Source organism: Sipha flava, unplaced genomic scaffold, assembly GCF_003268045.1.
Source record: "Sipha flava isolate LNK unplaced genomic scaffold, YSA_version1 333_pilon_pilon, whole genome shotgun sequence".
Classification (NCBI taxonomy): Eukaryota; Metazoa; Arthropoda; class Insecta; order Hemiptera; family Aphididae; genus Sipha; species Sipha flava.
Genome location: NW_020273024.1, coordinates 21,407 through 36,201, shown reverse-complemented (window position 1 = coordinate 36,201; position 14,795 = coordinate 21,407). Strand labels below are relative to the sequence as shown.

At 28.3% G+C, this 14,795-nt stretch overlaps 1 protein-coding gene across 1 annotated transcript in view; it reads right to left on the bottom strand.

Moving 5' to 3' along the window:
* Positions 1-14,168, bottom strand: part of LOC112687137 — a 141,401-nt gene extending 127,233 nt beyond the window's left edge. The window contains exon 1 of the mRNA XM_025559696.1: positions 13,848-14,168. The gene's annotated coding sequence lies outside the window, so the exon portion shown is untranslated. The remainder of the gene's footprint in view (positions 1-13,847) is intronic.
* Between the last annotated feature and the right edge of the window lie 627 nt (positions 14,169-14,795).

Here is a 14,795-nt window from a genome sequence, read left to right as displayed (position 1 = left end):
TGCAATTTTAATAGATTTTCTACAATTATTTTTTCAGAATAAATAAAAAACTAATAATTTTATAAACATTCTATAATTTAAAAGTATTTATTAGATAGTATTTAAAAGTATATATTAAATATTTATATATATATATATCTTAAAATAAAAATAATTAATAAAATAATTTTATAAAATTGTCTATAACGTTAAAAACATTTAAATTGTGCTTGCGTAATATTTTAATTTTATGTAAATAAGATAAATTATCTTAATTTAAATTAGTAGTTTTCTTGAAAATTATTGAAAACATAAAAGTATATTCATATGTATAGTTACTGTGTAAAAAAACTTTATGATGTAAATACATTTTTTTTAAATTTTATATTTTCCAAAAAAGGTTAAAACCATGTCATAATTTTTATAATAAATTCGATATTTTTACGGTATCTATGTATAAGAATACTATATTAAAATAATAATATGCAAAATGAATTAAACCCGCCAGGACCTTGGTTTTACATAAACTTTTACAGAGTTTAATTATGCTACGGATTTATCTCTTTAGTTATCTTTAATGAAAATTAAAACAAACCTTTTACGTCTTATAAAATCAGCTAGTCTAATAAGAAATTTTATAATTACGAGTATTTACTTCGCAGTTCATTAAACGAATGACAAGATTAATAAATAAAGTCTGTTTATTGACCGTACAGTTTTTCATGAAGTACAAGTAAACTATAAAATCAAAACTATTTTTCAAACACAAAATTATGTAAATAAATTGGGTTGGAGTTTGATGCATATTATAATATAATAACTCCATAAATGTAATTACCTACTCGTTTATTCAATTAGATAACACATGCTTACACATATTATGTGAATCTCTTTAATTTATACATTTACTATAAATTATTATTGACTTTCGTCCCTTTAGTTTTTGAAAACTTTCTGATTACTAACGGATTTTATTAATACGGTTTTGGTAATAAACTACTGACATTTGAAACATGAAGGTTTTAATACTGAATATGATACCTTAGATATTTAAATAATATTTCGAATACCATTCTTAAGTCGAATAATAATATTCTCTACACGGTGTATACAAGGTAAATATCGTGATTTTATGAGATACCTGTATCAGTGATCGAGAGATGACCAACAGTGGAAGTATAATACATTTACCACTATAGACTATGAATATTAAAAACGTTATTGAAAATATTGTACAACAAAAATGAAAACAAACAATAACGTAAAATATCGATGTACTGTACTCGTATAAATAAATAATCATAATATGTTATAATTCACATACTGTTATTAGGTTAGGTTATTCAATTATTGTATGCCCTTTCATGTATCTTAGTGGAAATTTTCATTTTCAGAATTTTAATAATAAATCATGATCGAACGAACTCACGTTTAATTTTTAGAACAATGCAACGCAACGTTTGCATTTAATCATATAATAGTAATGTCTATAATGTATTCTATACTTTAATACTTGTCACTATTATGGATTTATGACTTACCAGAGGGTTAACGCTTTTTGTCTTTTATTATTTTTCGTGAATGCGTAATTCGTACACTATACAATGGACGTTTACCGGAAAGTAAATTATCTAAAAGTTATGCTGTATTTATATATATATATATATATATATATATATATATATATAACATAGTATAATTATTACCTCAGTTCCATAGTGAGCGCGTTTTCATAACATGCGAAAAATTAATTGTGTTTGCAGTTTCATACTATTATTAAGAGTCCAAGACAACTGCGTGGCGGTAGTTATTTGACCTCTCGCAAGTCATACGTAGTATAGCCTAAGAAATATCTCGACGCCATTGTTGTTCATATAATACCGAACCAGACAGGAAATTAGTGATCGGGTACAATTTTCCACGATTTCCGAATGAAAAGGGCTAACCACGGTTCATTGAGACCACCCAACCAAACCAATACCTAAATGTCTTTGTGTCTATAATATAAAAGTTTATTCCCTTTGATGTGAGAAAATAATTTTGTGTATCACATTTAAACGCATAATATTTTTTGTACGATGGCATCAAACATGGTCTATAGTTTATAGTCGAATATCAAATAAACGTCCATCTGTTGTAGATACATATAAAAAATTATAGAAGTTACAAAATATTTACTAAACAAAATTGTTTTGTTAAATAATTAATTGTTAAACTAGATTTCACTCTTTTTGACCAACTTATAATATTTGAAATTTTAAGTGTGTAAGTGAAGTTGTACTTTATATTTTACACCAGTTATATCTGTTGAAACCGTGATTATTTATTTTGCTTTCTATTTATAATTTTGAATAAAAATGTTATTTGTTTATAATTTTAATATTTTGTTTTATGATCATCGATTAAAGTCAATTTTCTACTACTTTTTTGTCTGTTTATGCTCCTTTATTAATCAATACAATTTTGACATTAAGCTTTATTATTATTATTATGATTATTATTATTAGAAGCATAATTTACGTATTAAACAAAATAAATTGTTTTATAGTTTTATTAGTGTTTCTTTTATTTTTTATCGATTATTTGTCAACATTTCAGTGTGATGACATGCATTTTTTGACGATTTATTTATTATTTATTTATTTATTTCAAATCCATTCATTAAATATGTATTTGATTAATTGAAAACGTTACAATAAATAGTAATTAACACATTTTTATTTAATATAACATCCTGATATACATTTATTAGGAAGAATTTCTGTTGTCCAGTATCACAACAATGAATATTATGACCTACTACACAGTTATCAAATACGTGGATTGTCAGAATGTTCGCACACCCTAGTGAAAAAAAACCAAAACTATGACTTGTCTTATATTACTTCAATTAACTTCTATTTAATTATATTTATGACTATATATTCTATATATAACTTACTTCTATTTATGGTACATATATTTAGTTATATATTTTTACTGAGTAATTAGTAAAATTTATAACGTATTATAAATATTTATTTACTCAACAACTAAGATTTATTATTATTTAAATGTTTTAAATTTAATTACATAGGAAAAATAATATAATCAATATTGGCTGTATAGTTATAAAAAATAAATATACATATTTATTTATGAATTAATAATCAAGTATTGAACATTTGAATTACAATAATTAGTTAAAATGCATTCTATTTTTTTTTTTTTTGTATTTAGTATTTTTCGTTCTTTATAACATGCATTAGACACCATTAGTTTTATTTAATCTATGATGGCAATAATAATTTATTCAAAAGCTAAAACGATACATGTTCATTAAAAATTGATATAAAATTGTATTATGGGTAATATATTACTTTTAATTTGATCAGGTTACACTAAATTACTATGATTTTTAAATTTTATATTTTAATGTATCTGTCGAAAAGTGTATTCAAGGAGATAGTATTAACTCCTTCAAAATAAATAAGAATGGTAGTTATTGTAGGAATTGTATTATAGGTGTATTTGATCGTTCTTGCGTTTTAATTAAAATTATTTGAATATTAATTGGTATTATTATACTACTATAGGTACATATTTTGTTTCTTATTATTTTTTTTTTTTTTAGACGATAACTTAATGCATTTTATATTCATTTTTATTTTAGAAATGTATTAAGTTAATTTTTGGCTAAGAGATGAGGTGAAACAGATGATGAATCTTGAAGTGCTTATCGATGGAAAAACCTAAATACGCCACTACTTACGTCAAACATTGTGTGTAATGGACGTTTATAATATTATACAGTTGAATATTTCGTCCTATACACGTTTAATAATGCACTATGCAGTTAACTGCTAAACAAATGCGATGTTCAGGATTTATGTGTAGTCATTATGGACTCTAAATAGGCGACTAAGAGTATCATATTACTTACTGTTGTTTCCGGTTCTCAATTCATCCCATGTTTATGTGGACACATAATAATACAATACAATGCGAAAAGATTAGTTAATTATCGTACAAAAATATGTATATTTATATTTTTGTACAATCTAGTTGACGTTTAATATATTACTAAAAAAACAGAAGAAGCAATCTCCTTGATAGTATAACTGTTGTTAGTAGTTTAAATGTTTCGCATGCGTAAAATTTACAATATTACAATATTATATTTATTCTAAGCGTTTTTCATTATGTTTATTTTACCGTATATTTTATTCTTTAGTATTGTACAAGTAATGGTTTATTTTTCACAAAATAAAAATTATTTATGTAAAAATGTAATTTGAATTTCATTTTAAAATGGAAATAACTGAACTTGTAGTATAAAGGAATTAATTAAATTAAAATTGAACTAAGTAAGTCATGTTTTAGTTAAGTGTTTGTTTGAAAAACTAGCGTTATCCTATATTTATAATATAAATTGAAAACTTATTTTCGAAACGACATTCCTGCAATTTTCAACAGTTTTTACGTAAACAGTATTTTAGACATAAATATACGTCGTAGACGAATACATATGTATTATGCAAGTTGTCAAAGTTTTATCCCGAATGAAGAGCTATTCCCTGATGCCCGTAATAATATATCTAATTCTCAAAAGTTTAGAACATGTGATTTACAAGAGTAGCTCAAATATAACTGAATTTCTAACCAAAATTTAAATGAGTAGTATCGTTATATAATGTTATATAATGATAATGACGAATGACTTACATTATTTATAAGATGGTGCATTATATTAACTTGTAACGAAACAAAGAAACCCAAACTATACATTACCTAATACTTTTGTAAGTTACAGTTAATCAATCAACTCATAATATTAGGTTTCTGGTACATAATATTGTTATTCAATATTCTATGTTCAGTTTAAAAGTTCGTTTTTGCACTTTTAAATACGATTTGATGTATTTTGAAATATTTTCGCAAATGAAATTGTGTATAAGAGCCAAAAATATTTGTTCAAAAAATACTATCCAACTAATGAAAATATCATCTACTCAATTTTCAATAGTTGAAAATTACGTCATAGTAGTTAAGAGTGATTCACTAAGCATTTTATACTTCTGTAAAACATTTTTAAAAAAAATTAAGAATTAATTTTTTAATTTTTAAAATTTTTATATATTATGTAGCATTTAATGTTACATAATACATAAAAAAAACATAATTATCGCATTAATTGCAACCATAAAAAAATATATAGTTGAACAATTTATTGTATTTTGGGACTCATGAGAAATTCATATCAATATTTACTGATAAAATGAATAATTAATATCTCAAATAATTGTTCATTCAGCTTATAAGTATAATAATTTATTATATAACAATACGTACGCACATTATGTACTCTACATTGTAGAGTATAAAATGATATATTGATTGATTTGTTGGGTTTATGAGTTTGATTAATAGTAAATAAAAAATGCGATTTTAAGGAATTATTTATCATAGTTATTACAAATATTATTTCAGTAAGATTTCAAATCTCAGCAGCTAAACTATTGACTTTTATTAAACGAATTATTATTATTATTATTATTTTGTCAGAATCAAGATAAAAATATATTATTTATTCTGACTATACAATCATAACATGTGCACTATAAATGGTTTAATAACTTAAGATTTAAATAAACTATACACAATGCAGTGGCGCAGAACTTCTGAAATTTTACTCAGGACAAATAAAAATACAATGGCCACAAGCCTACATTTTTACTTTGCATAGAAAAATAATTTGTGCTATCAAATTACAAGTATTAAGCATGATTCATACTAGTCAGACACGTACCGATCCGACAAAGTCCGAGAATAATCACAAAGTCAGAATATTAAGAAAATGCAAACCATGGATCGGCCCCTTTGATCTCCGGCCCGACCTAAGCATAGGGTTCGGTGCCACTGATACTATGCAAGATATATAGATGACGGTTATAATTGAATATGACGAAATGTATTAAAATTTAATTTTTGATTTAATTATAGTACGTTCGAAATGGTAACTTATACAGCAGTTGATAATGTGACACGTTTAACCGCGAGCACGTCTAATAAACCCATCGATGTTATCAAGTTTATGAGTCACAACCCAATTATTACGATAACGATGAATACCTTACATCCCAGTTTTTTTTTATTTTGACGGTGCTCGCGTTTCTGATACCTTATGCTATTATTTTAATACAAAATATCCGTGATATAAACAACAATCGGTGGCTTAGCGAACAGCACTTACTGCAGCGGCGCGTATTTCCTATGCAATGCCGCTGTTACGGTAAGTAAACATTCATTATGCGGGCCAGATCCTTCCAAGGCTGCTATGATACTGATATACCCGATTTCGAACCGGGGTGTGGAAGAAGGGACCAAAACTTCATACGTGCTTACGCTTTATAACTTTCGAAATCATATAACCGCGGATTAGCGACCGATTATTGCATAAACATATAATGCACTTCGCGATTAGAGCCGATTGATATTATCGAGCAGTCTCACCGAGTCGTTGTTATTCAATGCGTGATCGAATCGAAAATACCGTCGTGTGGTAAGTGCACAGTACAATCAAATAGCTAATTAGTTGTTACAACTATGGAGAATCTCGCAATAAAACGCATTAAATATACACTATTCTGGCGATACGAAAATCAACTCGCACATTTGATATAAATATTTGACGGTAGATTTGCGCACGTCATCATGTGCATTTGTAATACGACTGTATGATAGTATAATGGTATAAATAATGAAACCATCAATATATATATCACGAAACTTTGTAAAATTATTATGTCTTTTGTGTGAATTGTCGTTCCTTTAGTTTGTCTGACTGTTCATACATACGTGTGAGTATAGTGTAAAAATGGCTTTTAGTCAAATTCAACGTCGGAAGTGGACATTTTTAAGGATTCTTTGAAGTAATCATTTCGATTCTCGCTCGGACAAAGCTATTCGAAAATCTCAAAGCTATAAGTCATGAGAATTTCAAAAGAGGCGGCAGGTAAAGTTTTTTTGTTTTTTTTTTAAAATACACCTTCTATAAAGATTTCGTCTCTACCTTCAGCCGCATGTATTTTTTACTCCAACATATTTCTGATGTCTTATATTTATTTGTATCTACGTAGAATTTATTCATTGTTATTATTCTCCGAGAAAAAACAATGAAAAAGCTAATAATAATTGATTTTTTATAATTATTAATATTATTTTTTATTTTAGCGATAAACTATTGTAAGTACTAAAAGAATATTTTTACTTTAATGTAGGATTTTGAATCTTTGATTATTGTAATATAACTAATTTTGAACATTTTCTGAGTTTTATTTATAGACAACTTAATTTACCGAATTTTATTTTTTGATCTTATAAATTAAATACAAAGGACAATTGAATAAATTATTTTATTTATTGAGATAATATTGATATGTACACCTTATTTTTACCAACATTTTTAAATTTACAATGTTTATAAAAGAGAATTGGCAAACATTCTTTAAATAGTTTTATTTACAGTTCTTGTGTACTTCCAACTTCTTAATTCTATTACTGTATATCAGTTTTTAATGAAAAAAACTACATCTTTAATTTGTATCAGTAATATTTACTTCGGACTTGTTGTGATATTAAAAAAGGTTTAAATTTAAAAAATGTTACAACTTTATTAAAGTCAAAAACTTATCATAATCAATTATTATTAGGTACTGTCTTGTTATAAAGACTGTATAAGTTCTCAGTTTCGAGTAATTATTGTAAGAGTGGGTAACAATAATCTACCTGAACTAAAAAAGTATAGAATTTAATGTTCAAGTGCATGTAAAATAATTATACTTATATATTTCATTAGTTTCTTCACCCACGGCAGTACAATATTTTTGCTTAACATTAAATGAAATTTCATAATCATTAGACAAATAATGAACTACAGGTAATATCACTGAGAAGCTAAATTATACTGTGGTTTGAATAGATCACCGAAAAATAAAATACAATATTGTGAATTTCAGAAGACGTAATAAAATGCTGCAAAAGTGTTTTTATTCATATTATTTCACGTTTTAACAAAACATTTTGATTGCACCTGTTATGACTTTATCTTAACGTATCAAATTTTGAAGTTCTCAAAATTAATGGTAAATATTTTTTTCAGTGGAATGTTCTATCGTTATTTTCTGCCAATGGTACTTATCTGACCGCTATTAATTTTCATTTTCTCATATTATACAGACTCCCGGGACGGGTCTAAAGACAAACACGATGTCGTTAGACATGTTTACCTGAAGGGATGTTTTCCGCGTAACAAACACCCAATTTGCCGTACGCTACCCTGTAAAAGGTAACAATAACGTCCGCACGGGGTATACCATTATTCTTGATATGGACAACAATAAAAATATCATTGTAATGTAACATTATCATGTGTGCGCGTGCGCACGCTCATACGGATGTTTGTAGTACATGTGCATTGTATTACGTGCATGGGCGGAAGTAACCAAATGAAAATAAACGATTACCTACCCTTTATTACAATGGCGGTAATCATCACTATTGTAATAGTTGTTCCCAGTTCTTTGTTTAATTCTTCGTATAGTTGAACGAAGGAATGCCCAATATTACAACTATGTTATGTATATATGACACGCGTTTTTTGCTATGACACGACCACATAATTTTGTATTGAAACGGGAGATATAATTACACATAATGAATTAATAATAATATTATGTGATTGATAATATTGTTTTATATCGTTTGCTAACCGTCTGCTGTAATCTAAATAATTCTTTTTTTATTATTATGATTTTCATTAATTCCATAGTTAAATTGCTGGAATAAAATAACATTCAAAACGAAAACATACATAATTGCACGCATGATTTCTAGTTTCTGTAAACATTATAATAAAATATTATATTGCATTATGCCTTTGAATGTCTTCAAGTGCCACAATGATTACAAAATAGGTACCTACCGCGAAATATTTTTGTTATTATTTTTTTTTTTCAGTATTTTGTTGTATAAGTCTTATGCACTTGAATCAAAATAATTTAAAACCAACATAGACTAATTAGGTTGACTTGATACGAATTACAACAACATGTAATTGTGTTTGAAATGGTACGTGTATTATACAAAATTACGTTAAATTATAGTTTACGACGTTTTGAAAACGGACGAGACACTGTGTGAGAAATGTATGCCTACCGCAATGTTTATAATGAGTTAGATGATGTTAGAGCATTTTAGCGCAGGTTTAATCGTCTTTGTCTGTCTAATGTGCCATATAGAAAAAGTGCACAACATGGAATATAAATTGTGGTGTTTGTGTTAAATTTAAAGTGCCAGCCAGGATTTGAAATTTGGGGTGTTGGAAAAAAAATTAAAACCGAATACAAATCAAAATCCGAAACTCAAAAAATTTGCGAAACTCGGAAACCAATTTTCAATTAAAAACCTATAGTAAAATTCATTCAAATTAATTTTAAAATGTTAATTACATAAAATTCTGAATTGATTTGAATTAAATAAATATGGAAGTAAAATGTTTTATAAGATTGAGCTTGTTTTATATTTATAGTTAATCTTTAAATTTTATTTTTGAAAAATGAAAATTGTAAGTGGAAATGTGTATTTTTAATTTGATAAGTACCTTCAATAAAAAACTTTCCATTTTTCTACTTTGACTAATACTTTGACGTTAATTAATCTAAAGTTTTTATTGTATGCATTTAAGTAGCAAACTTTATTTATACCCATTAATCTAACCCGAGAATACATAAAACCAGGTTTTAACTCTTAAATCAAAAACTGAAAATCTATAACGCCCGGCTTTAACCAGTTGACCGTTACCCGAGAAAATAAAAAACCCAGTTTTAATCCGTTAATTTAAACCCGGGAAAAATTAATTCGTTTTGACTTCCTTGACTTTAAAATTTGATATGGGTATGATTATCACTGCATATTAAGACTATTGTAAAATGTACAACGTGCGACTAAAAACTTTCATCCCTTACTTCTACCCTTTCGAGTATTTTTTTTCGTAACAAAAGGTAACTTGTGTCCTTTTCCAAAGTCTAATCTATCTCTGTATCAAATTTTATCAAAATCGGTTCAGCGGTGTAGACGTGAAAGAGTAACTTTAAAAGGGTTACTTTCGAAATTATAATAGTATAGAAATTATTGAATATTTGTATTGAATAAAATAATTAAATTTTTTCCAATATTAATCAAAAAAGTATTACAATTGAACCATACAATTGTATTATTATTAAGTTAAGCTATTATTACACATTTTTCCACTTAGCACTAACAGTCCAACATATATATATATATATAATGAGCTACACTGTTAGATAAATTCAAGCATTTCATATTTACCCCGGACAGTGTTACGATATCAATTTGACTATTTAATATATTATTTTTTTCATTTATAAATTTGTTTAATTTTGAATCAACAATTTTCTAGAAAACCAAATTACGATCCTAATCGTAAAACTAATCCCGTACTTAAATCTAGGGTTGATATTTAATTTTAATTTATAGAATTGGTAAAATGCAAAAATACATTTTAAAAATCATATGGTATTATGACACATTTGTAGCTTGAAAATCATCATGTCAAGGATCCCTTAAAAAGAAGCAAAAACATTGAAATCCGGTTTCTAATAATAATAATAATAATATAAGAAAATGTTTCACGAAGACGTTATGACACAGTATTGTACTGATGACAATCATGATATTAAAAAATAAGGTCGGGCCATTATTTCCACAAGCATCTAGAGACAGAAAACGCCGAATGGCTACAAGATGGCGGCTTTATGCTCTTATCAATTGTATCACTGATTTTCACTAACATTTATCAATTAGCGATATTTTCACCTCCAGAGATAATGAAATATTTAAATATATCAAAAAATATTCATAGTTCATGAAAATAATTAGTAGTTCAACTTCAATTACTGATAAATATCAAAGACAATCTCTTGTATATTTAAATAGTTATTTTAATAAAATATTAATAATTAATAGGTAGGTATAATATTCTTCTATGGGATACAAATCAGGTTTAATAATCTCAATTGAATGAGCAATTGCTTTATGTTCATTGAGATTTCTTGAACGGCAAAACGATTTGTCACATTCGTTACAGAAGAACACATATAATTCCTTGTTTTTATTTTATTGGTTGGTGCTACACTGTCAATATTAGCCAAAGGATGTTTTATTTTAATATGAGCTCTAAGATTTTTTAAAAACTTAAATGAATTTCCACACACGGTGCTTGTTACTTTATTTTCAGCCATGTTTGATAAAACCTAGTAAAATTAAAATTTTGGTTTACTCATTTACATATTTTTACTGTAATTTATTTAACTTACTTTTAAATATTCAATTGTATGGCAACCCAAAATGTACGAAATTCACTTAGGTATAATAAATAAAAAAATGTATGTAAACTTTAAATATATAAATGTAATAAAGTAGTATTTAAGTGTTAAATTATTATAAAAGAACTTTCTGTTGGTAAATAGAACAAGTGTTTTGAAGATACCTTTTTAATCCAACATCTATAATCCTAAGCAGGAAATTCCTAGAAATGGGAAATCATAAAAATGATAAATTGTTCATGATAGGACTCTAATCTTGATAATAAATGAGATTATTAAATAATATAAGTTATACTTTCATGAGATGATATATAGCTATTTATAAAATATTATAAAATGTTATAGCTCTATAACAGAGATCTGCATCTTTTTTTATGTCAATCAGTAGTAGGTGTGTAGTTGAACGTATTAGAATTAGAATCAGAATCAGAATCTAAAATAGTGTATACAATATGTTTAATCTTTGACATCATTTAAGAATGGTTAATGATGTATTACTATTTTGCAATATCAATTTTAACATTTTTTTTAGGTTTTAATTTATTTTATATCATAAATAGAAAATAAAATATTGAACGACAATCTTGATACTTTACAGATAAATGTTAAATTTTGAAAATTTTTAATGCCTATTATGGATAAAATATTTTATAACTAAACAATTCATATTTAAATATTTCATAATCTCTGGAGGTGAATTTATCACATAATAAATTTATTGTGATAATACTGATAAATATTAGTGAAGATAAGAGATACGATTGATAAAAGCATAAGGCCGCCATCTTGCAGCCAATTGGCGTTTTCTGCCTCTAGACGCTTGTATTATTTCCTTCAATATTTCCCGTGGGTATTCGTCTTAATTAATTCTAATTTTATCCACTGTTTATATTTTTTCTTCGAAATATCAACGTATTAGTGGTTTTGTACTAAGAAATATATAATTGTGATTTCAGTTTAACGTAAAACTTTACACAACGATTATACTGAAAAATATAAACGTAGAAGTGTTGTAAGTCCTATTTATATTTTCTAATCGAAAAATATGTATAATTAGTAGTGATGGGTCGAACCTTGATTTTTTAAATTGAACCGAACTTTAAATTATTTTTTCGAACTCGAACTGAACCAAACCTTCATATTTTCTACCAAACTCTACTGAACAAAACCTATTATGATTTTAAGTCGAACTCGAGCTCGAACTCAATACTTTTTATCATGTACATTGTACCTACCTAAAAATTAAATTAACCATAATTATTAATTATTATTGTATTTTAAGTTTTCGTATTACCTATTCTACATTTTAACTAAGTTATAGTATCATTTACAATACATTTAAATTTTAGATAATTTCTTATTATTATTATTATTTTTCAAAACCAGTATTGTGCTCTCTCGTGTTGTCTTGTAGTTTATAAAATATTCATTGAGTATTAAGTATTGAGTGTAATATGATAATACAATCAGTACATTTTAATAATACATAAAAAAAATAGTAATAATAACTATAATTCACAATATATAATGATTAGTAGAATTTATAATTTAAGACGTGAGTTGTAAACATGTTTTTATTAACAGCACAGTCACGGTATCGGAATATTACCGAATGTAGAATGTAGATACACTGCCTCTATTAGCGATAACAACTTATTAATGTTTTGGTCGGCGGAGGATGGATGTGTATGCGATTGGAAAAATAACATTATTATTATAAATAATGCATAACGTGCCCTTTACAGATTATCACTTTCTATCCCCAATAGTCTAATTATTTCTAAATAATCATTATCAATTTTTATTTTTCAAAAATAACTTTTGAAAAATTGTATAAATATTTGGTTTTCGAATTATCGTGGCCAGTTAGGTTAGTCTGGTTCGACAAATATTTTCAAGTTCGATTTTCGAACAGTAAAGATGCATGATAGTTCCGTTCGATTTTTTTTCATGCCTAGTTCGAATTTCGACCCATCACTAATAATTAGATATAGTAACTAATTAGAATAGCGAGACAACAGTTCAGTATATGCAATTCTTATCATTCTTACCAGCGATTCGTTTGAAGCATAATTTGTGTTACAAAAAGGAGTATAAAACGGATAGTCATGACGTGTGGCCAAAGTTGGGGTTTTGAAAACAGTGCAAGATAGGAGATTAGGGCAGTGAATTTAACCCAACGGTAAATTTGAAAGAAAAATTAAACCAGCGTAATTTTTATACGACCGTTCAAACGTTCTAACACTGAAATCCTTGTAAATTCTCCGTCCATCGACATTGCATAAAATAAGAAAAACATTCATTCGCGACATGGATTATCAATTGAACGTAAACGCTGCACAATTCGTTTTTGCCCCGTACCGCACGTTGGGCAGACCAAAAACCAACACGGTCGTCCCTAGAGTGAAAACCTGCGAAACGCGTTACGGTGAACCGCGTCCGTACAATAATGTCATGCGATTCTCGACATGCTTGCGCACCTACCTCAAGCTGGTGGACACACTGGCGCGAACGGACGATATTGCGTTGCGATGTACGTGCGATAATGTCCTCGTCGCGGGTAAGGATTTCAGGATCGCGTGACGTCCAGATGAACGCGTGTTTGTCAGCCGTTCGTCGGTCGCCGCCCCGTCATCGCGGACGCATCGGCGCCGGTTAAATCGTGTTTTATACAACGTTAATCGGCACGACGAGACGGCCAATAAGGTGACCCGACCGTTGTAGCGTTACCGCCGAACGTGCGACGAAACTAATTGCGTTGGACACGAACGTGCGAGCCGGCGGATGTCGCACACGGAACTGGCCGTTGTACGCTTCGTGTTTACGCGATCGGATCACGCGGTGGCCGCGCTCGGCGCAGGCGCAAAGTCGGGAGTCTCGCGCGCACCCGCTGGGCGTCCGGACGTTTCGGTAGCGTCAGCCGACGGGACGGACAGCAACCCGTCCGAGCAAAGTTCCACTTGGACGAGAATTGCAGCAGACCGCACGGCCTATTGCCTGTTGCGCGGATCCGCAGTTAGAGCACTGTGGGCCGGGCTGTTTCGTTACGGTCGAAACTGGATAATAAATGTATAAAAAAAAAATCAAAAAAAATGCACCGTTTGATAATTTATGTGTTTTTAGGTTTAGCTATCAATGAAAACGTCCGCGGCGTAAAGACGTTTCAGTGCACTTATAAAATCAAACCGGTGGCGTCGTTTAGGGGGAGGGGTAACTCGGGCATTTGTCTAGTAATAAATCCGATCCGTAATCGGCATACTTAAAAAATACACAATAAGTCTTTTAGAGGCCGATTTTGTCAACAATTACTAACCGTGAGTCAGCTAACCTAAATCCACCACTGCTGTCGCCCAGGGGTGGATCTAGGGGAGGGTTAAGGGGGTCAGCTGACCTATAGTTAATATTTTTTGACAAAATTGGCTTCTTGGAAAT